Source organism: Diabrotica virgifera, chromosome 1 (assembly GCF_917563875.1).
Source record: "Diabrotica virgifera virgifera chromosome 1, PGI_DIABVI_V3a".
Classification (NCBI taxonomy): Eukaryota; Metazoa; Arthropoda; class Insecta; order Coleoptera; family Chrysomelidae; genus Diabrotica; species Diabrotica virgifera.
Window position 1 is genome coordinate 1157909 of NC_065443.1, and position 27117 is coordinate 1185025.

Sequence of the window (27117 nt, forward strand, 5' to 3'; positions counted from 1 at the left end):
ATAAATAATTAGAAACAATGGAAATAATAGTTCTTTCCCTAATAATTAATTATAATATTAAAAAAAAAAAAATGAATTAAAATATTCTTTACAAAAAACAAGAAAATTAAAAATTATTATTCCTAGTGGTGTGGACGAACCAATACCTTTAAATACAAGTAAGAATATTTTGATAAGGATAACTGGATTCTATCTCGCTAAAACCATGGAAATCTTTGTTTAAATTTATACTAAACGCACAATAAAGATGCACGAAAAATAAACAACCAAAGGCAAGTTGAATGTTACAAGGAGCACTCACTCCCAAATCACGATTTACAATGCACATACAGTGTGGTGCAAATGTTTGGAATAAATTCGTTATTTCGTAAACTGGCAACTTTAAGAAAAAAATCCCGAAACAGGTCGATTTTTATTTTTAAATTACGACCTTTTGGCATATATATCATATAGTTCAGGGCAGAAAAATAAAAACGGGAAAAAAATGAATACAGGTATTTGAAGGTGCTAAATCGTAGGGGGGATATAGTTAATTAAAAATACATACAGAGGTACTCGTAAATCGACCTTATTTTTTTATAAACAAAGGCCAAAATCAGAAAATATTGTTTTTTGCCTATACCATTTTTAGTATCACATTTACAGCAAAAGTTGTTGTATTAAAGTTGTGTAACATGAAGAAAACGATTATTTTGAATTCTTACAAGTTAAAATCCACAAAAAATTAACCGAGATAATTGCAAAAAACCACGTTTTTTTGTACTATTTTGTAAATGTTAATAACTTTTACCAAATAGGTCGTAAGGAACTGATTATACCTTAATCATGAGGCAATTAAGTGCCTTAATTAGTGTACAAAATTTCAAGAAGATTTGTTTGTCAGTTTACGAGTTATTTTAAATGTTTTTCCCAGACATTGCATGTTTAAACAATCATTGTTGCCCTAATAGTATTGTCAGAGCTTTTTGGCAAAGTGCAATGAGTGATTAAAGACTAAAAGTACTAAGAAAGTTAAAAAAAAAGAATATATTTGTTGCTTAATTTGTTGAACAAGTCGATAAAAAAATGGTGAGTTTTTCCTTATAAATAATTAGAATATCTTTGTTATTTTTTCTGATAAATATTTATAATTGGTTGTATCCAAAAGCTAGTGAAAAAACACACATTAAAAAAGAAAAATCAACTTTCTAGGACCAATAATAGCCAAGTTATACTTTTTTTTTGAAAAATGACATCTCGATTGTTTATAAATATTAAGAGTTGAAATTTTTACAAAATGATAATAAATTTCTATATTTTATATTGCAATTGATAAGTACGGAATATCTCCTATTTAAAACGAGTAATAACCCTTTAAAATGAAGTTACTCACGCTGACTGAGCTGGGACCATGTGATGGGGAAGATTGTCGGAGTCCAGTTTCGCGCGTCGAGATTTTGCTATAGAAAGTTCAATTTGGAGCGCTTGAAAATTTTTATATCTCAGCTTTCAGAGAACGTAGAGCCTTTATTTTTTTTTTAATTTGAATAACTCGATGAAAGAATAACAGCTAGTTAATTTTCATTTACCGAAAAAATCGGAAAATTCTGGAAAATGGAGTTTTTTATTCAACATTCATTTACAATGTTAACACTAATATATTTTGATAACTATTTTCATAAAATATTATAAATTTGTAAATAAATATTAAAATATAATTATAGTATATATCTATTTATATACAGGGTGGTTCATTTTATTCGCCTCGGTGTCTGTACGGAAAACGACTTGATTTAAAAAAAATCTTCATAGACATACAGGCATACATAGACATACAAAAATGTACGATTAAGTAATTATAAATTTTGTTACAATAAACATCTGTTTTAATATGCTGAATAGTCTATTATGAAGATCCAAGAAAAAAATTGTCACCGATTCTTAGATTTGTAAATATTTATTTTTTTCTAAACCTTTACATTTTTCTAAAAATTGAAATAAATCACAACACCCTGTACTTAGGTCCAGCCTAGCTTCTTTTTAAGGGCAATTTAAAAATTTCATCAGGTGTAGGGTGTTCCATAAAATAAATATATCTTTGATATACCACTCTTTTTTGAAGTACCCTGTATAATTCACATTATTTTTAGATTGCAGTGTTAATGGCCCGGTATATTTTTCTATGAAGAAATTTTTTTTAAATCAAGTCGTTTTCCGTACAGACACCGAGGCGAATAAAATGAACCACCCTGTATATAAATAGATATATACTATAATTTTATTTTAATATTTTATTCACAAATTTATAATATTTTAAGACAATATTTATGAAATTATATGTGTGAACGTTGTAAATGCATGTTGAATAAAAAAGTGCATTTTCCAGAATTTTCCGATTTTTACAATAAATGAAAATTAGCTAGTTGCTATTCTTTCATCGAGTTACTCCAATTAAAAAAAAATGAAGGCTCTACGTTCTCTGGAACCTGAGATATTGTAAAATTTTTCAAGCGCTCCAAATTGAAATTTCTATAGCAAAATTTCGACGCGCGAAACTAGACTCCGACAATCTTCCCCATCACACGGTCCCAGCTCAGTCGGCGAGTGTAACTTCATTTTAAAAGGTTATTACTCGTTTCAAATAGAAGATATTCCGTAATCAACTGAAATATAAAATATAGATATGTATTTATTATCATTCTATAAAAATTTCAACTCTTAATATTAATAAACAATAGAGATGTGATTTTTCAAAAAAAAAAAAAATATATATATATAACTTGACTATTATTGGTCCTAGAAAGTTGGTTTTTCTTTTTTAATGTGTTTTTTTACCAGCTTTTTGATACAGTCAATTATAATTATTTTATCAAAAAAATTAACACATATTCTAATTGTTCATAAGGAAAAAACTAACCATTTTTTAGCGACTTGTTTAACAACTTTTAAAAAACAAATATTTTCTTTTTTAACTTTCTTAGTACTATGAGTCTTTAAAAACTCATTTCACTTTGCCAAAAGCTCTGAAGATACTCCTAGGGCAACAATGATTGTTTAAACATTCGATGTCTGGGAAAAACATTTAACATAACTCGTAAACTAACAAACAGATCTTCTTGAAATTGGGTACGCTAGTATAGGCACTCAATTGCCTCGTGATCAAGGTACAATAAGTTCCTTACGGCCTTTTTGGTAAAAGTTATTAACAGTTACAAAATAGTGCAAAAAACGCGGTTTTTTGCAATTATCTCGGTTAATTCTTTATGGATTTTAACTTATAAAAATTCAAATAAATCGTTTTTTCATGATACATAACTTTCGTAAAATAACTTTTGCTGTAAATATGATACTAAAAATGCTATAGGCAAAAAACCATATTTTCTTACTTTGCCTTTTTTTTATAAAAAATGAGGTCGATTTACGAGTACCTCTGTATGTATTTTTAAATTAACTATATCCATCCTACCATTTAGCACCTTCAAATACCTGTATTGATTTTTACCCTGAAATCGCTCATATTTATTTTTCTACCCTGGTCTAATACTAATGATATCATCCGTTTGGGCGTGATGACGTAATCGATGATTTTTTTTTAATGAGACTAGGAGTCGCGTGATGTCTCATTTGAAAGGTTATTCAATGCTGTATTCAGTAGTATAAATATTAACACAATTATTTGTACAGGGTAGCAAAAAATTTGTAAATTATATTAGTTGACAAAAAAAGAAGAATGTACGTAAAATATTTAATTCAAAATATATTTTACTGCTGTCAAAAAAAAAACAGAACAAAAAAATGGTTTATTCGACAAATAAGCGTTGCTTGTCGTTTAAATTAAAAGTTAAATCTTCCAAGACCCAGGTGGTTGGCAGGAGCTGGTTTGAACATTGAAATTAAGCGAAAAACAATGTTTATTTATTAAATAAACATTTTTTCTGTTGTCTGACAACAGTAAAGTCTGTTTTGAATTAAATAGATTACATACCTTCTTCTTTTTGTCAATTAATTTAATTTTAAAAAAATTTTAGGACAACCTGTATAAACAATTATGTTAATATGTATACTACTGAATATAGAATTGAATAACCTTTCAGATGAACTATCACACGACCCCTAGTCTCGTTAAAAAAAACCATCGATTACGTCATCAAGCCCATACGGATGACCTTATTAGTTATACATGCCAAAATATCACAATTTAAAATTTGCACGGGAGTGCATTTAGATTTTCACTTCGGAAAAAATCAAACAAGATAAAACTTTTTGTAATTTCATTAAGAAATGTTTAATAAACAACATATCAAAAAGTTCTACTCGAGAAGTGGGTGCTTCATTTTTTATTAAACAAATGAACAGCGAAGTTAGATGTTTTTTTAAATAACTCCGAAAATATAATTTTTAGAAAAAAACTGACTTGACCATTGAAAAATTCAGAAAATTTTACAAAAAAAACTTATATAAAGATTTTTCTAAAATTAAATCTATAGCTTCTGTAATTTTTTATTTATAACGCTAAAGTCACCCTTCTCACACATATTGGCGCACTGTAAACTAGCGTTGGAAGAAGTGCACGGTTGAGTTTTTTTAATGTAATTCTTTAACTAATGGATCAAAAGAAATTTTACAAATTGGACATGAAATAAGATGAAATAAGCTATCTGATGGTTGTAACAAAAAGAAATAAAATATATGGACATAAATACGGTGTGGGCGGAAAGTGAGCCTAACATGAATTTTGTTTAAAAATGATTTAAAAATGTGTAACTAATTAGTACATTGTTTACCGGGTAGGAAAAGCTTAACATTCCTGGACGACTGTGAAGATTGCTAAGTCGAGGCGCAAGCCGAGACTTAGCAACATAGAGTCCAGGAATGTGGCTTTTCCTACGAGGTAAAACATACTATTTTTCCGCAAATCGTTTAAAATTCGACAGATATTGATTGATTTAAAAAAAACGCGATAATTTTATTCCCAAATAAATGGTGCTTTGAAATTCCTAATAAAATTACTTGGGTTACTATGGAAACGTATTGAGGTTGAATTGTCAAACTTGACGCTTATAAATAGAACACTAACAACTGTACGGAAATATCATTTCCTTACAGTAAGGAAGTCCTGACTTTTTCTTCAAGAAATTTTGACAGGAATGTCAAAATTTCCTGGCGATTTGCGGAAAACAATTTTACTTATAAAACTCTCAAATTTGCACAACTTACCTCTCAAGCATTTTACTAAACGATGTTTTATTCAAAAAAAATCTCAAAAATTTAATTCAAATAATACGATGTCTCAAAAAATGTAATTTTTGAAAACTTCGTAGTTTTACAGAATTCCCACCAGTTTAAGACGGTATTACTCAAGTTTGAATAAATCTAGTACAATTTTTTTGCTATTTTTTTAAATCTTGGGATGTAGTCTTTAAAAAACACTGAATTATTTTAGTTTAAAAATGAAATCAACAATTTCTTTTTGAGAAAACTAAGAAAGATAACAAACATGTAATACAAAAACCGAAAATTACCAGCTGAAAAAATGTATATACAGAGTGATCAAAACTTTTTTCTGTAAAACTTATCTAAAATACATTTAATAATAAGCTTCAAAAATAATAAATGTTCAACAAAAAAAATTTTTTTTAGCTCTTATACAGTATGTCTGCGTAACTTGGAACCTATTGATAACTTTTTTAATATCAGTTTTACGAAAAAAAGTTATTCTTTATAAAATACTCTGCATCGTATATAACATAAGATGCAACCATCAAATATCCAATTTTGTTAATTTTGTACGAGGTATGTCAAAAAATATGAATATCACTCAAGAGTAAAGTACCTTTATATTTCACAATATTGAAAATTTTTATAAAGAAAAGTTGTTTGGAATTAAAAACTATGTTCCAATATGTAATTATATCCTTCTAATCGAAAATTTGTTTTTTTTTAATATTCGTTCTAATACATTTTAATTTTTAATATTATTGTGAAAATTATTTGTTTATCTTTTTTTTTAGAATGAAATTCCATATTTGTTTGATTGGATTCTACTTGTTTTTCATTTAAATATCCGCCATTTTGAAATTTAAATTTTTAATCTGTAGTTCAGATTCAACAACCTGTTAAAAATAAAGACAATAATTGTTTTAGAAAAATGTTCTTTTTTATGTTCTTTTTATAAAATCCGCATTTTGGATCCGCCATTTTATAGTTTATAATGTTAACATTTAAGTTAGGTTTATCAAAGCTCTCAAAAATAAATATATGTAGAAATAAATACATTTTGTAAAGAAATTATGATTTACAACTATTTTTTAAGTTATCCGCCATTTTGGATCTACCATTTTATAATTTAAATTATCAAAATTTGATTCAGGTTCAGCAACCTCTCAAAAATATCCACATATATGTAAACAAACACGTTTTATAAAAAAATTCGGATTTTACAACTACTTTTTAAGGATTTTTAGGAAAAAATCCGCCATTTTGAATCCGCCATTTTGAATTTGTAAATTGTAATGTCAGATTCGGGTTCAGCATAATCAAAACTAAAATAAAAACTTTTTTATCAAAATAAAATGTTGGTTTCACCCATATTCTTAACATTATTTATACAAAAAAATTGTTATTGTTTAAACAATTAATAAACAATTAGCGGCGAAATTTGTGAGTAGAACTTTTTACTTTAACATATTTATAAACTAACAAAAAAAGTTTTAGAAAAATATAACCTTGTTTGATTTTTTTCCGAAACATTGTATCTTTTCGTTCGAATTGCACTCCCCTAATGATACTATCCAGATACTATCCATATATACTATAGTGCATCTTTATTGTGATTTTAGTATATGTATGTATGTATTTAGAACGATAGAAACTACATACTTAGTACCCTTTCAGACCAAGACACCGGTGCGTGTCCGCCACCAGTTTTCAATTGCAGCAAAGCATGAGCCACTAAAATCAGCCAGACACTCAAAAGTGGCTCGTCTGTTGTAGTCGTTCATTTAAAACAATGCTTTGCTGCCTGTGGCGGACACCGGTGTCCGACACCAGTGTCTTAGACTGAAACGGTACTTATCCTTGTCTAAATATTCTTACTTGTATTTAAAGGCTTAAAGATTATTTTTTGTAAAATTAAAATTCATTTAGTAGTTTTTTACAAAAAAAAATCCAAAAATCACTTTTTAAGGCAGTTTGTTAAACAAAAATTGCAAATAACTCGAGAAGGAAGCATTTTTCAAAAAAATATCAAGATAGAAAGTATCAAGTATTTATTTTAGGTGAGATTTGACTAAAAAATTTTATTCGAAGCAATTCAGGAAATTGTTTTTTATGTACACCTTACATGTACAGGGTTATTCACTATATTTTGACCCCCCTGTAAACTGCTTTTTTTTACAGAATTAGAAAAAAATGTAAAATAGAAAAGTTATTCGATTTTTAAATTATGATTTTTTGATTTATATATCGTACAAGTGACGTCATCCATTTGTGACTATTTTTTAAATGGGAATAGGGGTCGAGTGGTAGCTCATTTGAAAGGTTATTGAATTCCCTATTCAATAATATAAACATTAACATGATTAATTATACAGGGTGTATAAAAAAAAATTAAAATTAAATTAATTGACACAAAAAGAAAAATGTATGTAATTTATTTAATTTAAAATACATTCTACTGCTGTCAGAAAACAGAAATAAATGTTTATTGAACAAATAAAAATTCCTTTTCACTTAAATTCAATGTTCAAGCTGCCACCCATCTGCCTCTTGGGAGTTTGAACATTGAATTTAAGCAAAAATCAATGTTTTTTTGTGCAATAAACTTTTATTTCTGTTTTCTAACAGCAGCAAAATGTATTTTAAATTAGATAAATTACATACATTCTTCTTTTTGTATTAATTTAAATTGAAAAACATTTTTTTGGACACCCTGTATAAAAAATTATCTTAATATTTATTTTACTGAATAGAGAATTGAATTACCTTTCAAATGAGCTAGCACACGACCCCTATTCTCATTTTAAAAATAGTCGATTACGTCATCCCGCCCAGATAGATGACGTCACTAGTATGTTATATATGTCAAAAAATCTTATTCTAAAAATCGAATAACTTTTGTATTTTACATTTTTTTCTAATTCTGTAAATAAAGGAGTTTGCAGGGGGGTCAAAATATAGTGAATAACCCTGTACATATGAGCAATATTTTTACTTTTTCTATACTTTTGTGGGGACGTCTACCGATTTTCCGCAAATTTTAATATGTGGTTTCACTGCAATAAAAATGGCTCTCTGAATTTTTTCAGATTTTTTGAGCTTATGCGGCCATTTGTGAGCCTTAAAAAACTGAAAAATAGCTCTTTTTAACGCTTTTTGGAATTTTTTTTTCTAGAGTCATTTTAGATACGGATGTCTACATTTAAATTGAATTTTTTCAACTTCTGTCAGATGTCAAAGCGTCATTTTGGTAAAAATTAAAGTAGACCCTCTTTTTACCAAAAATGACCATGTTCAAACTGCTATAATAGTTCAGAGAAATAAGGCAAAAAATATCATGTTGGTGACACAACCCCCTCCAGGCCGAAACCAAATTTTTTGAGTAGTATGGACATCTATAATAATAACCTACCTATATGTTTCCTGCAGCCGATTTTGATGATATACATATGTAGTTATAAACAAATGAAGATCAAAAAACGGTAAATTTTCGCTTTTTTCTTCTATTACCAAAAAGTTAAGCATTTTAAACAAATTTGAGAGTAAGAAGCTTAAAAATCGTATAAAAAAAATTCAATATGGCGTTCGCTGAATATGTCTATCCTTATTGGTTGCTTAGAAAATTGCAAAATAAATCATAAATTCTGAGCTTTTATAAATATTCATAACTTACATAAAAATTAACTTAGAACCTTCTTATTACATGGAATGCTGATACTTCTTGTGCTGAAATTATACCTAAATTTCAAAACAATTGATCAAATAGTTTAAAAGTTATTTAATTTGTTTTTCCCAAATTATTTTTTTTTTGCAACGCTATAAGTCAGAAAATGATGAAGCTACAATAATACTTTGGATAGTTTATAAAAGAAGAAAATTCACGCTATGAATTTAATTAAAAAAAATTACAAAATAATAATTCTAAATATTGCAAAATTATTTTGCAAGAACATGTGAATTTAGAAAACGGGGGGCTAACTTCGTCGCTAATTGTCCTGGGACAATTATTTTTCTTTCTAAATGTGTATAAAAATCCAGTCTTTCTAAATATGAAAAAATAATTTTTCTACGGGTAACGGTTGAAAAGTTATTCTAATTGTTTATAAGTAAGCAAAAAATCGACGTGTTTTTGCAAAATAATTTTACACTGTTTAAAATTACTTTTTGTCATTTTTTTTAATTAAGTTAATAGTATAAATGTTCTTCTTTCATAAACTGTCCGAAGTATTAATGTAACCTCATAATTTTCTGACTTATAGTGTTGCAAAAAAAATGAATTTGGGAGAAACAAATTAAATAACTTTTAAACTGTTTGACCAATTGCTTTGAAATGTAAAGTATGATTTAAGCACCAGAAATCTCAGCATTCCGTGTAATAAGAAGGTTCTACGTTAATTTTTTACACAAGTTATGAATATTTATAATAACTCAAAATTTATGATTTATTTTGCAATTTTCTAAGCAACCAATCAGGATAGATATATTCAGCGAACGCCATATTGAAGTTTTTTATACGATTTTTAAGTTTCTTACCCTCAAATTTGTTTAAAATGGTTAACTGTTTGGTAATAGACGAAAAAAGCGAAAATTTACAGTTTTTTGATCTTCATTTTTTTATAACTATGTATATCATCAAAATCGGCTGCAGGAAATACAGAGAGAGTCTGTAATTTGGAATAAATTCAATATTAAAATACTAATTGTTTTTTTGAAAAATGCTCAGACCCATCCATTAGTATTTCAAATTGTCATTTTTGACATACAATAATAATGTATACAGGGTGTCCCAATTTAGAGATATGACGTCATCGTTGATTTTCTTAAATGGCAACACTGTCATTTTGATAGCTATTTTGATAGGGTGTATAAAGTAATACACAACTGCAAAATTTTAAATTTTTAGTCCCTACCATTTACAAGATAATAAAAAATAACAAAGTTATGAAAAACAAGTAATCAAATAACAATTGAATTTAATTATTTCAATTAAGCAAATAGTTATAATGTGGCCCTCAATTATTGTCAAATTGTCAATGGGCAACGTTATGAGCATTTGCTTATTTTAAATAATTAAATTCAATTATTATTTGATTACTTGTTTTTTATAACTTTATTATCTTGTAAATGGTAAGGAACAAAAATTTGAAATTTTGCAGTTGGGTATAACTTTACACACCCTATCAAAATAGCTATCAAAATGACAGTGTTGCCATTTAAGAAAATCAACGATGACGTCATATCTTTAAATTGGGAGACCCTGTATACATTATTATTGCATGTCAAAAATGACAATTTGAAATACTAATTGACGGGTCTGAGCATTTTTCAAAAAAACAACTAGTATTATAATTATTGAATTTATTCCAAATTACAGACATAACTTTTTATTTTTTATTATCTTATAAATGGTAGAGAATAAAAATTTGATATTTTGCAGTTGTGTATAACTTTACACATCCTATCAAAATAGCTATCAAAATGACAGTGTTGCCATTTAAGAAAATCAACGATGACGTCATACCTCTAAATTTGACAATTTGAAATACTAATCGACGGGTCCGAGCATTTTTCAAAAAAACAATTAGTATTTGAGATATTGAATTTATTCCAAATTACAGACTCTCTCTGTATATAGGTTATTATTATAGATGTCCATACTACTCAAAAAATTTGGTCTCAGCCTGTAGGGGGATGTGTCACGAAAAGAATCTTATTTCTCTGGACTATAAAGTAGCTTCTAATTAACGCAGCTATATTTAGGTATTAACAAATCGAAATATCTAGAAAGCATCTACAATTTTGTTTTATAAAATTTTTTTCGTGCTTCACAACTTTTCGAGCTACGGTCGTTTGAAAAGTGCCCTTTTTACAAAAAACGCAGTTTTTCGCATTTTCAAAGAGGTGTAACTTTTTTCTGCCAACTTCAAATTGCACGAAAAACTTTTTTGAAACCTCAGAAAAAACCGCATTTGTTGTAAAAAGGGCACTTTTCAAACGACCGTAGCTTGAAAAGTTGTAAAGCACGAAAAAAACTTTATAAAACAAAATTGTATATGTTTTCTAGATATTTCGATTCGTTACTACCTAAATATAGCTGCGTTACTTAAAAGCTGTTTTTATAGCAGTTTGAATAATATGGCCACTTTTGGTAAAAAGTGGGTCTACTTTAATTTTTATCAAAATGGCGTCTTCACGTTTGACAAACGTTGAAAAAATTAAAGCTAAAAGTAGACATCATTAGCTAAAATACGAAGCTTGCAAAATAATTTTCTGTGAAGGGAGACCTTAGAAAAAAATTCTTCAAACGGCTGTAAAAATTGCTATTTGTTTAACTTTTAAGGCTCACAAAATGGCCGCATGAGCTCAAAAAAATCTGAAAAACTTCAGAGAGCCATTTTTATTGTAGTACAACAAACTAAAATTTGGAGAAAATCGGTAGACCTCCCGACAAATGTATAGAAAAAGTAAAAATATTGCTCATATACATAATATAATATACTTAAGTAATTTATTAATAACAAATAAAAAAAGTTTGGTGCGGTAGGAAGGCAAAAAAATGATTGGTTTATGTTTGTGGATCTTATAATGGAAGCCGATAGGAAAACGAAAAACAGGAAGGTCCATAATGAGATCGATAGATTGTCAAACGTAGGAAAGAGTTTGAAAATCTCACAATCGCCATAACGCCGCATGGCGATTTTAAGATTTTCAAACTCTTTCCTGCAAAACCGTTAACGATTATTTATACTTCTCCAACAAATAGGCTTTTACAAAGATACTAATATATAAATATATACTTAAAATAATTATAAACATTACTAATTTTTACTTCATCAAAAAATAGGAACTTACCAAAATTTGTTATTTGTTTCAACAGTAGAATACACTCAATACGTGACAATACCTCAATCGCCGGTAGTCAGCAGAATACCAAAATATATGGTCGCTTGCTAGTAAGTTCAAAGCTTGTTTTTATTGTTTTTTGTCCAGTCTATAAAAAACAACTTTAAACAGAATTTAGAAATGAAAAAGAAACCAGCGGCGTACGCAATTAATATCAGATATTTCAAATTAAGTCCAAAATAATTTAGGTAATGATTAGTTTAGATAATGTTAGTTTAGATAATAATAACAAACATATAAAAAATAATGATTAAATAAAAACACGTATTAACGGCAATAAGAAACTGCAAAACCTTTATAAACTAGGTTTTAATATACAAGAAATCAGCATGAGGTGATTAAGGCCATTACATGGGTAGGTACATAATTCGCAAATATTTTACGCTGTGCTGTAGCGAACTCGGCTGGTTCAATGTTAGGTTCTCGCACAGAGGTTTTGTAGTAGGAGAATAGATGAGAGATAGCAGATTATTGATAGTATAAGTTTAAATTATGAGGTTTCTTGAGACAGTTTATCACTCATAGAGTTTTTGATGTAACAGAGAACCGTTTCCCGTAATGGCAACACCGCGAACTTGACGAGAGGTAAATGCATTGGATGTACTGTACATATGATTATCTGTGTACTTACAGTTTATACAGCTTCTATGGCACTATCACTTATTGCCTAGGTTGTAAGGCCACATACCACATATATTAATTATATTGTTATATTTGAGGTGAAAATTGAGGAAAGAAACTACATTAGTTGGAGCGTCTGAAATGCGGTGTGCATTCGACGAAGGTTGCAAAAAGACTCTTTTTGGTTTGTACTGTTTGTAGTTGGGCAACTTTTAACTTTGTTGTTTGGCGGGAAAGATAGTTGGCGGGTATATGGATAGCAAACGAGTTTTTTAAGGGACAGGTACACGGTTATAATGTGTTGAAATATTGGAAATATTTGTACACTGTAAAAATTTATGGGAAATTTATACAGTTATCCCGACCCAAAAAACCCCCACCTACCAAATTTCATGTTGTTATCTCATACCTGTCAGGAAATATTTAATAATACATAAAAAAGAATGTGTGTACTTTGTACGCACGCAAGAAGTTATACTTCTATTATATGATTTCAACGAAATAAATATATTGTTCTGAAGCTATTTCCTTGTGGCATTAACTGTCGTTGCATTTGATTGTCTTTTTAAAGACAGATCACATGCTATTAGTCTAAGAGCTGGGAGCTGATTTTGTGCGTGATAAGTAATACGGAAAAACTATACGGGGATATGTTGAATTAGTTGTGTACATGACTTTCACCAACGGCCGGAAACCAGAGTTGGGGCCGAGGGTAGTTATAAGGGGTCAAAGTCGCGGTTTTTATTATTTTTTTTATGACGCTCATGATCGAGATAGTTCACCAAAATTTGGGAATAAGTAGGTCATGACGTACCTAAGTAAAATCTCTAGGGGCTCAACGCTGCGTGGCCGACAAAGGGGTGGGGGTAGGGGTAATATAAAAAATATAAGGGGTTTTTTGCGACGTTCGTGATTGAGATAGTGCACCAAAATTTGGGTATAAGTAGACCATGACATAAGTAATTAAAATCCTCAGAGCCGGAAACCAGAGTGGGGAAGGAAGGTAAGTTATAAGGGGTCAAAGTTCCGTTTTTTATTATTTTTTTTGTGACGCTCATGATCGAGATAGCGCGCCAAAATTTGGGAATAAGTAGGTCATGACGTACCTAAGTAAAATCTCTAGGGGCTCAACGCTGCGTGGCCGACAAAGGGGTGGGGGTAGGGGTAATATAAAAAATATAAGGGGTTTTTTGCGACGTTCGTGATTGAGATAGTGCACCAAAATTTGGGTATAAGTAGACCATGACATAACTAAGTAATATCCCCAGAGGCGGAAACCACAGTGGCGGACGACGGTAGTTATAAGGGGGAAAAATCGCGGTTTTTATTATTATTTTTTGTTGCGCTCATGATGGAGATAGTGCACCAAAATTTGGGAGTAAGTAGGTTATGACGTAACTAAGTAAAATCTTCAGGGGCGGAACGCTGCTTGGGGTACAAAGGGGTGGTAGGCAGGGGTGATTATAAAAATATAAGCGGTTCTTTTTGCCGTCCGTGATCGAGATAGTGCACCAAAATTTGGGAATAAGTAGATCATGACATTACTAAGTAAAATCTCCAGGGGCGGAACGCTGCGTGGGGGACAAATGTTGTGCCGGGTCACAAAAAAATAATACACACTGCGACTTTGACCCCTTAAAACTACCCTCATCCCCAACTCTGGTTTCCGGCTCTGGGAATTTTGCTTAGCTAAGTCATGGTCTACTTAATCCCAAATTTTGGTGCACTATCTCAATCTAGCACGTCGCAGAAAACCACTTATATTTTTTATATTCACACCTACCCCCAACCCTTTATCGGCCATGCAGCGTTCCACCCCTGGAGATTGTACTTATTTACCTCATTACCTACTTATTCCCAAATTTTGGTGCACTATCTCGATCATGAGAGTCACAAAAAAAAATAATAAAAACGGCGATTTTGACCCCTTATAACTACCCTCATGCCCAACTCTGGTTTCCAGCTCTGAGGATTTTACTTAGTTATGTCATGGTCTACTTATTCCTAAATTTTGGTGCACTCTCTCAATCACGAACGTCGCAAAAAGACCCCTTATATTTTTTGTATTCACCCCTGCCCCACCCCTTTTTCGGTCACGCAGCGTGCCATTCCTGGAGATTTTGCTTAGTTACGTCATGACCTACTTATTCCCAAATATTGGTGCACTCTCTCGATCATGAGCGTCACAAAAAAAATAATAAAAACGTCGAATTTTACCCCTTATAACTACCCTCATGCCCAACTCTGGTTTCCGGTTCTGGGGATTTTACTTAGTAATGTCATGATCTACTTATTCACAAATTTTGGTCCACTATCTCAATCACGAACGTCGCAAAAAACCCTTTATATTTTTTATATTCACCCCTACCCCCACCCCTTTGTCGGCCACGCAGCGTTACGCCCATAGAGATTTTACTTAGTTACATCATGACCTACTTTTTCCCAAATTTTGGTGCACTATCTCGATCATGAGCGTCATAAAAAAAATAATAATATCCGCGAATTTGACTCTAGTTCCGGTCGTTGCTGAAAATCATCTACACAACTAATTCAACATATCCCCGTATAGTTTTTTCATATTACTTATCACGCACAAAATCCGCTTCTATCTCTCCGACTATATGATTTTTTTGTGACGGATATTCTTGAGTTGTAGTCCATTCTTTCACTGCTCTAAATTTTAAAGAAGCGCTTGGATTGACATGAAATTTGGCATGCGTATAGCTTACATGTCAAAGAAAAAAATGATATTGTGCCGATGTGTGCTTTTGCCCTGGGGGTGACTTTCACCCCCCTTTGGGGGTGAAAAAATATATGTCCAAAATAAGGAGATGGGTAAACTGACTAATTTTAAGTAACTTTTGTTCTATAGAGCTTTTTCGCCAATTCAACACTTTTCGAGTTATTTGCGAGTGAATATGTTCATTTTTCAACAAAATAACCACATTTTAAGACGATTTTTCGTAAATAACTCAAAAAGTAAGTATTTTGTCGAAAAAAACGTTCTTAGCAAATATATAGGTAGCTTATAAAAAAGTAAAAAAAAATGGTGTACGCATTAGGTTTCTGGATCTCGTAGAACCAGAGTTATAGCCAATGAAAAATAGATTCATATTCACCAAATTTCAAATAGAATATTTCGACGTGAAATATCCAAAAAATTAAGCACTTTTTGGGGAAAACCCATTATAATTTTTTTAAAGTATTTAAAAATAGCTTTATTTCTGTTTTTACGAAAAGTTTCTAGCATTAAATTTAAGCAAGTTACGCTCAAAATAAAAGTTGGTCCCTTTTGTTTTTGGAAAAAAAAAATCGGGAAGACCAACCCCTAATTAGCAACTTAAATGAAATTAATCGTTACGGCTCCACAAATTAATTTACTTACGTTGTGTTTATATGATCTGTAATTTTCATCGATTCAAATTGCTTATTTTTGAAAAAATTTGGTTTCAAAATAAAATTTTTAAAAATTTAAATTTTGAAAAATATGCTTTTTTCAAAATAACCTAAAAATTGTTAGAGATACAAAAATCTCGAAAAACAAAAAAAGTCAGATTGGCTTTTCTGAATATCATGTATTTTTTTGTTTTTCTGTTAGACAAAAATTGATTAAGATTTGGTGTTTCTAAATTTGCATACATTCGTGATCAGTGACTCGTTCAACCCATATTAACTACAGCCCTTTCAATAATAAGGACTTTGAACCGATGAGACTTACAGATCATATAAACAATATATACACGAGTCAAGAAACTTGTGAAGTTGTAACGATTAAGTTCATTTAAGATACTAATTAGGAGGTGATTTTCTCGATTTTTTTACCAAAACCAAAAGGGACTAACTTTATTTTGAGCGTAACTTGTTTAATTTCGATGCTAGAAATTTTTTTTATAAAACAAAAATGAAGCTTTTTTAAACACTTTAAATAAGTTGTAATGAGTTTTCCCCGAAATTTGCTTCATTTTTGATTATTTCACGTTAAATTATTCCATTTGAAATTTGACGAATATGAACCTATTTTTCATTAGCTACCTATATCTCTGCTTCTACTGTAGAGACGTGATGTATATCTGCTAAGAATGCTATATTTCTGCTAAGAATGTTTTTTCGACAAAACACTTACTATTTGAGTTATTTGCGAAAAACCGTCTAAAAGCGTGGTTGTTTTGTTGAAAAAAATGTACATATTCACTGCCAAATAACTCGAAAAGTATTGACTTAGTGAAAAAACTCTATAGAACAAAAGTTACTTAAAATTAGCCAGTTTATCCATTTCCTGACTTTATTTGGACGAATATTTTTTCACCCTCAAGAGGGGGTGAAAAGCACCCCCAGGGCCAGGGACGCGCCAAGTAACTTCGGCGCCGTCGTGCGAAATATTTATAAGCGCCTTTACCAAAATTATCAATAGTAATTGCACAAGAGCTGTAAAATTCTAGAATAATTTTAGAGATCGAGTGCAATTTGTTGCGATTATTTCATGAATAAAACTGTTCAAAACCAAAATTTCATTTATTTAACAAAATTTATTTATGTAAGTACAAATTAGTACAATTAAACACACAGTTGTTATAAGTGTTTGACGGTTGAAAGTTATCACTTTTATAATTTTTAAAACATTAATTGTCATTAATGTCACTGAATGTATTTTTTCATAGCAACGAAGGGCATCTGACTTAATATACTTGACGACGAGAAATTATCAAAAATTATCACTAGTAATACCACTAGAGGTCAAATTATTTCCGGAAATTTTTTTGAGATCATGAATATTTTGAAAATTTCCCGAGTCGCAGACGAGGGAAATTTTCTAAAAATATTCATGATCAAAAAAAAATTTCCGGATATTAATTTGACTTCGCGTGGTATTCGGTAAGAAAATTCCACACCAAATTTGCATTTGAAAATCCAAAGCTGCATGAACAGATTAATAGCGCGCCATAGCTTTGTCAGCAATTATTTAGGCTTTCAAATTCGTAATTTCTACTCATTGTAGTTGCATAGGAATACCATTTCAAGATAGAAAATAGTATATTCTTCAATTTTACATAAGTTTTGAGTAACTACAAGTGATAGAAAATGAATCAAAACTAAATTATGTAAACAAATAAAAACCAGTCTGTCAAAAATGTTCTGTTATTGTAAACGTCAAAAAATTTCCACTATAATTCGCTGTTGGGTACCCCACGAGCAAAAAATTTCCGATAAAATACCTCCGTTACCATGGTGATCTGTCAAGATAACGTATTTTGATTGGTTCAAAATTACAGGTGTGGAATTTTCAGTTTAATTTTTATTTCTGTAGCTTTTTATTGGCCAGAATCTCGTATGAATGAAATAATCAGGGTAGAAATACTATAATCAATCACTCCTTCACATTTCAACGTAGAAAACTATGAAATGTCTTCTGCATCTAACTAGATTTTTTTAAGGAAACAATAAGTACACAGTATTTTTATAAAAAATAATATAGTAAACACTATATTGCACAATAAAACAGAACAGAATAAAAACTATGTTAAATTTATAAAACATTACTTAAAATTAAAATAGCAAGATTTTCTATCCGCTCCTGACCCATCCTAGATCCTAAGTCTTAAGGGGAAAGGTGCAAAATGTCGCCTGTCAAAATTTTCAATGGGTTTTAAATGTATTTATGTTTTACGAATCCTGAGAAAAATAATAAGTATTATGAGGGCCGAAAGTCCCTTAGAATAAAAAAAAAGGTTTCTTTTGAATGAAATATTTGCACTAAAAATCACACTAAATTTTCTCTTATATTTTCACCCCTGTAACTTATTAAAATAAACATTACAGAAATTTTCAGGGACTTTCAGCCCTCAGTAATAATGTAATCTTTCATTCTGCGTTTAAATTTTTCAGAAATATTTATTAGTTTTCTCAGGATTCGAAAAAAATTAATATGTACATGTAAAACACATTGAACATTTTGACAGGCGACATTTTGGGCATATGTCCATAAGTAATTCTTAATTAGTTTTAGTTTAGAAAATGATCTCCCGGCTGAAGCTACAGAAATCGGTATAGTTAATAATATACGTAACGCAATAGTGAGAATGAGTGGGCTAAGTTATTTTTTGTAATGTAATTAAGTGTTTTTACTACCGATGTTACCTTTCCGTTGCAAATTTGTAGAAATTGTAGTTCGGTTAAAAGTTCCGTTCCGTCTATATCTCTCTCGTTTCGACTTTGTCAGTTACCGCTTCTTCAAGTTTTTTACAAAAATTAAATTGATCTTCATCAGAATACTTGCCGAAATCCTCAGTATTCCACAAAAATTTGAAAACATTGGCATGGGAGGATAACAGTTCAAACCTCTCATTTACAGATAAAAGAGTAGTCTAGCATTCCAAGAGAACAGTTGACTTTGAATTTTAATTATTAGTTTTCAATTGGCTGATCTTCATTTTCATAGGAAAATTGTTTTTTATTCTTCGTGGCCGTAAGGTTTCTGCATTTTTTTAAATTTCGCATCTACGTCCAAGACAGTTTTTCTCAATAGAATATAGTAACAAATAGAGAAGACAAGTAATAATAATAATAATAATATTTATTCATCCTTTAAGACATACAATGTATAGGACATGTCATTAGTTTTACAAACAAAGTAACAAATTTACTACAAATTTAATAAAATTCACCATTGGTATTAGTAGAAAAATTTTTGTTTTTTATGTTTATTTTTTGTTTTTTTTAAGCTTAAAAAAATATTTGGTTTTGCATTGAATATTTATTTAACTCTTTGCCGACTCAAAGGGCGCCTTTGACGCCTTGGCGCCGTCGTGCGCCGCACGACCTTGCCCATATGGACGGCGCGTCCCTGCCCAGGACAAAAGCACATATCGGCACAATATCCCTTTTTTTCGTTGACTTGTTAGCTATGTGTATGCCAAATTTTATGTTAGTCCAAGCGGTTCTTTAAAATTTAGAGGTTTTGCAATATTTTACCGTTAAACAACGGACTATTGGGGTTGATTTCATGTAATCGAATGAACTATCTTTCAAGTAAGTCGGAACACAACTCATAAATATTGGCAATATCATTTTAAAATCTTCTACTTCTTTAAAATGTATAATATATGTCTGAATTGCCAATATAAATGAGTCAGATTAAATAAACTATTAGAAGAATTTTTTACTTAGCAACAACATTTTTGTTTATTTTAGTAATATTTTGTATTTTGACAACGGCACCCGATTTGGGCGTCGAAACGTTAGTAAAATTATTTTTCAATTTAATTGTGGCTTATTCCCCAATATATAATTAATCAGAAATAAATATACTTAAAAGTTTATTTGTATTTTATTTAATTAATAAACTAATTTTGATATTACCACTTTCAATAATTTTTTATTTAAACAACACTAAAAATTAAAAAAAAAGAATGTGTGTGTACTTTGTACGCACGTAAGAAGATATTCTTCTATTATAAATATAATAGGTAATTTAAACGAAGTAAATATAATTAAAAGGTTATTTGTACTTATTTTATTTAAAAATCAAACTAACTTTCTTATCTACCACTTTCAAAAAAGAAGAATATCTTCAAAAATTGTATAATAATATACTTACAATCATAAAATCTATAAAAAAAAATAAAAAAATAATAACTTGCTTGGGGCTTGAACCCACTTCACGTCTACCGCGCTGTACGAAAGTTGACGCCATTTCAAACTGCACCACATTCGCGTATACGTCATATGGGAATATACACAAACTAAACGTTTACACCATAAACTTACATGAATTTAATAAAATTATTAGTTTGATTTTTGTCGAAATAAAATACAACAAAATATAAGTAAGAAAACGATATATGAGATGAAGATTTGTAGAAAGTTTGTTCGTAATCAGATTTTGTAAATTAAAGCATTGCCTACTAATAGGTAACTACATTATTTTGTTTACATTTTCCAAATAGATAGGTATTGAAACTATTAGGTATTTCCAACTGAAACATTTAGAATTACGTACCTACGGCTTTTCAAAACTATTTAAAAAGTCACTATAATTATAAATTTGATTTTATTTCTGTCCACACATCAATAAAAACTAATATATACAATATTTTTGTTTACCGATACCTCCATATTGAACAATTATTGACAGATCATTTCAAAATTTTAACACCCAATCAGAGCCCGTATAACGACTAATACCATACTGTCGGTGTGCGCATGCGCGCGGATCAATCAAATTTTACCCTCAATCGATTCGCCGCTAAAGAAGAATATCTTCAAAAAGATAACAATCATCGGCCCTGTCAGGATTTGAACCCGAGACCTTCGGGTTATGTAGTCGAATGCTCTACCAATAACCCATCAGGTTTTTGTTTTTACGGCTTCTGGGACGTAATTACAATCGACATAATCGACTGATACATACATAAATTTGATGATTTAGCAACTAACAACATACTGTCAGTGTGCGCATGCGCCAGGGTATGTAAAAATTCACCCTCGTGCCTAAAGAAGTATAGCTTCAAAAAAAGTTTAACTTTGACACCCTGTATCTCGGTTATTATAAACTTTGTACTAAGGTAAGTTAGCTTAAATCGGCCTTTTCTTATCCTCAGGAACCTGAGGTTAAGCTATGGCCCATTCTTTACCAAACATTCTGTATAGGCATAGATAAAGAATCCATTGCACCAAAATGTTGATTAACAAACAATATACACTGTTTCAAAGAGTTTTAATAGTGAAATAATTGTAGAATATTGAGTTCAATCTTTGTAAATGGAATTTTGTTTCGACATGCCGCACTGGGGCCCCTGAATGTCAGGGGCCCCGTATAATTGATACGGCTGGTACGGCGGTAGCTACGCCCCTGCTCATTGAGAACTAGAATAGTTAAGTGCTAGTTTTCTCCACCTTGCTCTATGGTGTTGAAGCCTATGAATGAACAATGACAAAAGAAACACAAAAAAGAATCCAAGCATTCGAACTCTGTTGCTACCGTAAAATGCTCAGGACCCTAACAACACACAACATTCCAGGAATGTACTACCAAAGTTCTATCAATATTTGAATGTCCTGGACATTTAGGGAACATTCGGTGAACATCTGATTAAATTATTCCTGGAATGTTACCATAAGACATTCTGTGAACATACTACCAATGTTCCTATATGTACATTTTCAAATTCACGGCGCATGTATTTGTGCATGGTAGCATTGTGCTTAGAGAGGGCATCACGTGACTGAAAACGACCAATGACCTCACTTCGGACTTCGGCCATCTTGGGCTTGGCCACCTTGCCGTGCGTGATCGTTGTTTGTTTGTATTTGTACTTTTTAAGAATATTTTTTAATTCGGATACTTTTATAATAACTTTAATAGTACCTATTATTAACATAGTGCATAAAATCAGTTGGAGTAGCAGAAGCAATGTAGATAAAAAATCTGCAGGAATAACGTTTCAAAGGTTAGTATATGCAAATATGTAAACAAAGGCATGCCCCTATTTCAGAAAATATCCATTTATTATTTTAATAATTAAGCCACAAACTTGCTTATTCCTAACTAAAATAGTAAATAGAGATAATAGCAAACGGATTATTTGTAAAATTAAATTTTTTTTTGCTAATGTATGCGTTTATAAACAGGATGGTAGACCACACACTGTAATAGTACCAACTAATGAATATACAGTATGAATAGTATAGTCGGTTCGCTAAACTTAGTCTCAGACACAACTGGCTAGTGATTTTAGTAAATAATTTTGACAATTTGGTAAAATTGGCAATAAAAGAATAAGTAAATAGTTAGTAATTTTGGCAAAATTGGCCAAAAACAAAAAAATTACCTACTAAAATCACTAGCCAGTTGTGTCTAGGGAAACGACTATACTAATAAACAATTTCTAAGCTGCTTTTTATAATATTGTTAGTTCATTAATCATATTTTTTATTTAAAACTAAAATTTGTTAATAATGCTCAGTAATGCATATATTTTGTATTTTTAGCTTTCCAGAAGATCCTGCGAAGAAGGCATGAAGTATTGATCAGATTTGTTAATAGAGCAGTATGTTCAAAACATTTTTTAGAAAAAGATATTGACAGAACTTCACTTTCAACTGTTCGTTTGAGAGACTGTGCTGTTCCAATAGCTTATATCACACAGGTAATATGCTTAACCCAATTAATAATACAATTACAATATACAGTTGGAAAAATTAAAGAATAGGGCTTTTCATTTACAGTCATTTGTTTCGAGCTTCAGTCATATGTCGTATAATCCGTGTTGTATTAATATTATACACAGATTATATAACATATGACAGAAGCTCGAAACAAATGACAATCGATGAAAAGCCCTATAGGGCTTTGTTCATTGTCATTTGTTTCGAGCTTCTGTCATGTGTCACATATATTAATATATCTACGTCATACGTCTTTGGTTTGTATCATTGGTTATATCAATAACGTATGAGGTAGATATATTAATATTATGTTACACATGACATAAGCTCGAAACAAATGACTGTGAATGAAAAGCCCTATAACCATGAACGATCACATCAATCACTTATTTTGTATTTGCTGTCTTTTTCTATAAATCACAAACGTTTGTTATAGAAAAAGATCATCATCATCATCATCATCATTGGCTCGACAGCCCTTTCTGGGTCTTGGCCTGTTCCAGGATTCTTCTCCACTCTGATCTGTTTCGTGCTTTTTTTCTCCAATTTTTTATTTTTAAGGTTTTTATATCATTTTCTATTTGTTCTAAAATAGAAAAAGATAGCAAATACAAAATAAGTGATTGATGTGATCGTTCATGGGTATAGGGCTTTTCATTCACAGTCATTTGTTTCGAGCTTTTGTCATGTGTCACATAATATTAATATATCTACGACATATGTTATTGGTATATACAATAATACAAACCAAAGACATATGACGTAGATATATTAATATTATGTGACACATGACAGAAGCTCGAAACAAATGACAATCGATGAAAAGCCCTATTCTTTCATTTTTCCAACTGTAGATACCGTTGCTCTTCATTATCTACATCAGAGATCTAAGTTGATATTGTTGCCCAATTACAATAAATTTTTGAATTCATTTTAAGTCGAATATATCACATAATTATTGCGAAGTAGATTATACAAGAAAACAGATTAATATTGAATGTAAATAAATAAAAACATCAGAAATAGAAAACAAGAATTAAGTTATAATCTTAAGTAAATAATAGTAACTAAGTAACTAGTAATTAAGTAAAAAGTAAATAATAAAAACAATAAATATAATAAAACAAAATACTTATTTGTTTGTGAAAAAGCTATTTCTTTGTGACATTTTTGTAATTATTGTAACTATTTTAATGGGGAAATAAGCCACAATTTACTTGAAAAAATAACTTTATTATGGTTTCTACTTCCACATCGGACGTCGTTGTCAAAATACAAAATGTTTTATTATTTTCTTTATTAAATATTATTTATTATTTATTTAAATATTATTTAATTTATTATTTATTTTATTATTATTATTATTTATGCATATTATTACCTGTAAATATTTCTTCTGATTGTTAATTGTAAAGGATAGAAAAATTACCAATTATTTTATTTTCTTTTAGAATCAGCTGAGAGAAGTGGTCTACGAAAAACCAGGAAGGAAATGGAATATGTGGCTATGAAAGGCAAAAGAAAGGTTTACAAAGCAAATGTGACACATTTTTTTTATAGGAATATCAGTAAATTACATTAAAAAAATGTATGAAAAGATTTTTTGCAATAAAAATGTTTATATTTATCAAGGATGTATTATTTGGTATGGCCACATATCGTCAGTGATGTGACAATACCTCCTATCTGTTTTTTCATGAGATTTGTAAGATAGACTAAAAACTTGTTTGGGCCACCTCCTGTTTTCATATATTTTTTGACTTGTTTTGCAGTAAATTTAACTATCTATTTACTACAAAACAAGTCAGAACTTACGTATGAAAACAGGAGGTGACCTTAAAAAATGTTTTTCGTCTCCTGCAAACCTCATGAAAAAAGATATAGGAGGTATTGTCACATCACTGACGACATATTTCAGAGAATGTCTAAAAAATATACTGTGAATGTTCAAAGAACGTTCGTAGACATTCATGGAATGTTCCAACAAGACATTTAGTGTAAAAAATATACTGTGAATGTCCAAAGAACATTCATGGAATGTTCCAACATTCATGGAATGTCCCAACAAGACATTCAGTCTAAAAAATATACTGTGAATGTCCAAAGAACATTCCTATACATTCATGGAATGTTCCAACAGAACATTCTAAGAATATTTAAAATGCTGACACAGCACTTTCCTGGGACTTTCCAGGGACATTCGTGTGCATTTGGGGACATTCCAGGAATGTTTTCAATGTCCTGTGAGTACCTTCTAGGAACATTCCTGGAATGTTTTGTGTTATTAGGGGAATAACCTTCATAAACAAGGAAAGAGAGCTTATTCTTATAATAAAAGCACGGAAAACACAATATTTTGGGCACATCGTAAGAAATCAAAAGTATGAACTGCTCCAACTTACAATCGAAGGCAAAATCAACAGCAAAAGGGGCCAGGAAGAAGACACAACTCTTTGCTTAAAAACCTACGACAATGGACTAATCTCTCCTCCATAGAACTACATATTATTCGCACAGATTATTCTAACATATTCTGATAATTATATATACAGGGTGATTCATTAAGAATGTCCAATCTCTGAGTTGTAGATTCTAGACCTCAAAATATTAAGATTTAACCCAAATCACTTATATAAAATGTGCCTCGTTATTGAGTTACAGGGTGTTCTATTTAAAAATTTAATAACCATTTATACCCAGTACTTTAAAACTATTTGATATATCCTTGTCATACTTTGCAGAAAGTGTAGTTGCCGCACACCCTACTAATTTATGATAAATAGTCGTTTCTGGCTACTATCAGAGGCGTACGACAGGGGACAGTGCATGGTTTACCCTTCCCAAATTCTACGCCTCTGGCGAAATTGCTATTTTACTATTTTAGCACAATATTTTGATTTTCCAATACTTTCTATGTAAATAATATACTCTTCATTCGTAACGTTAAGGTATTTAGTTTTCGAGATATTTGAAGTTGAAAATGAAACTTTACAGTTATTTTGATTAATGTATTGTGCCCCTTCATTTTTAACTTCAAATATCTCGAAAACTAATGATTTTGTCGATACGAATGAAGAGTATATTATTTGCATAGAAAGTATTGGAGAGCATCGATGGAGACAAACAAAAAATAATGACCACAGAGGAAGAAAAAATAGTCATAACAGACAAAGAGATGAAAGAAGCAATAAATTCCATGAAGAACAATAAAGCTGGAGGACCAGGAGGAATTGTGGCGGAACTAATCAAATACGGAACACAGAAATTAAGAAGAATGATATGCCGAATCATGGAAAGAGCAATAAATGGAGAGGACATCCCTAAACAATGGCAGGAAGCCTACATAACATCGATATACAAAAAAGGTAACAGAAAAGATTGCGAAAATTACAGGGGGATAAGCGTCATCGCTACAATGGGAAGACTGTATGGCAGGATCCTCAGGAATAAAATAGAGAAAAATATAGAAGGTAAAATCGGAGAAGAACAAGCAGGTTTTACAGCAGGGAAATCATGTCTAGATCATATCCATACAATACAACAGACAATAGAGAAAAAAAGAGCTAAGAACAAAGATGTACACATGGCGTTTATAGACCTTAGGAAAGCATACGACACCGTGCCAAGGAAAGAACTGTACAAAGCAATGACTAAAATAGGGATACCACCTAACCTAACACAAGCAATCAAAAACATGTACAGTGGAAATGAAGTAAATATAAAAATCGGAAACAAGGTAGTTGCTAACTTCAAAACAACAAAAGGATTACTACAGGGATGCCCAACGTCACCGACTCTATTTAAAATATTTTTAGAACACGCACTAACAACTTGGAAGACAAAGTGTAGGGGTATGGGAATACCGATAAGGGACGATTATCTCTACACATTGTGTTTCGCAGACGATCAGGTGGTGATGGCTCAAGATGTAGAGGATATCAGTTACATGGTAAGAAAACTAAAAGAGGAATACAAAAAGGTGGGCCTGGAAATAAATATATGAAGAAAACGGAATACTTAGTAATATCGGAAGAAGACGTAAAAAACTTAGAAGTAGAAGAACAAGTTGAAATAAAAGGAACGAAGAATTTTAAATATTTGGGCTTTATAATGTCGAAAAGCGGAACAACAGAAGCAGAAATAAAAAGTAGATTGGGACAAACAAGATCTTGCATCAGACAACTCCATAATGTAATCTGGAATAAAAACATCAAGGGAAAAACAAAACGAATG

The 27117-nt window shown here is 30.5% G+C and overlaps 1 long non-coding RNA gene across 1 annotated transcript; it reads left to right on the forward strand.

Annotated features, from left to right (window-relative positions):
• Nucleotides 1-22085: 22085 nt before the first annotated feature.
• LOC126879274 (uncharacterized) lies at nt 22086-24511 on the forward strand. The gene is made up of 3 exons (XR_007696021.1): nt 22086-22166; nt 22708-22865; nt 24336-24511. It is a non-coding gene; the product is annotated as an uncharacterized LOC126879274 (long non-coding RNA).
• The last annotated feature ends 2606 nt before the right edge of the window (nt 24512-27117 follow it).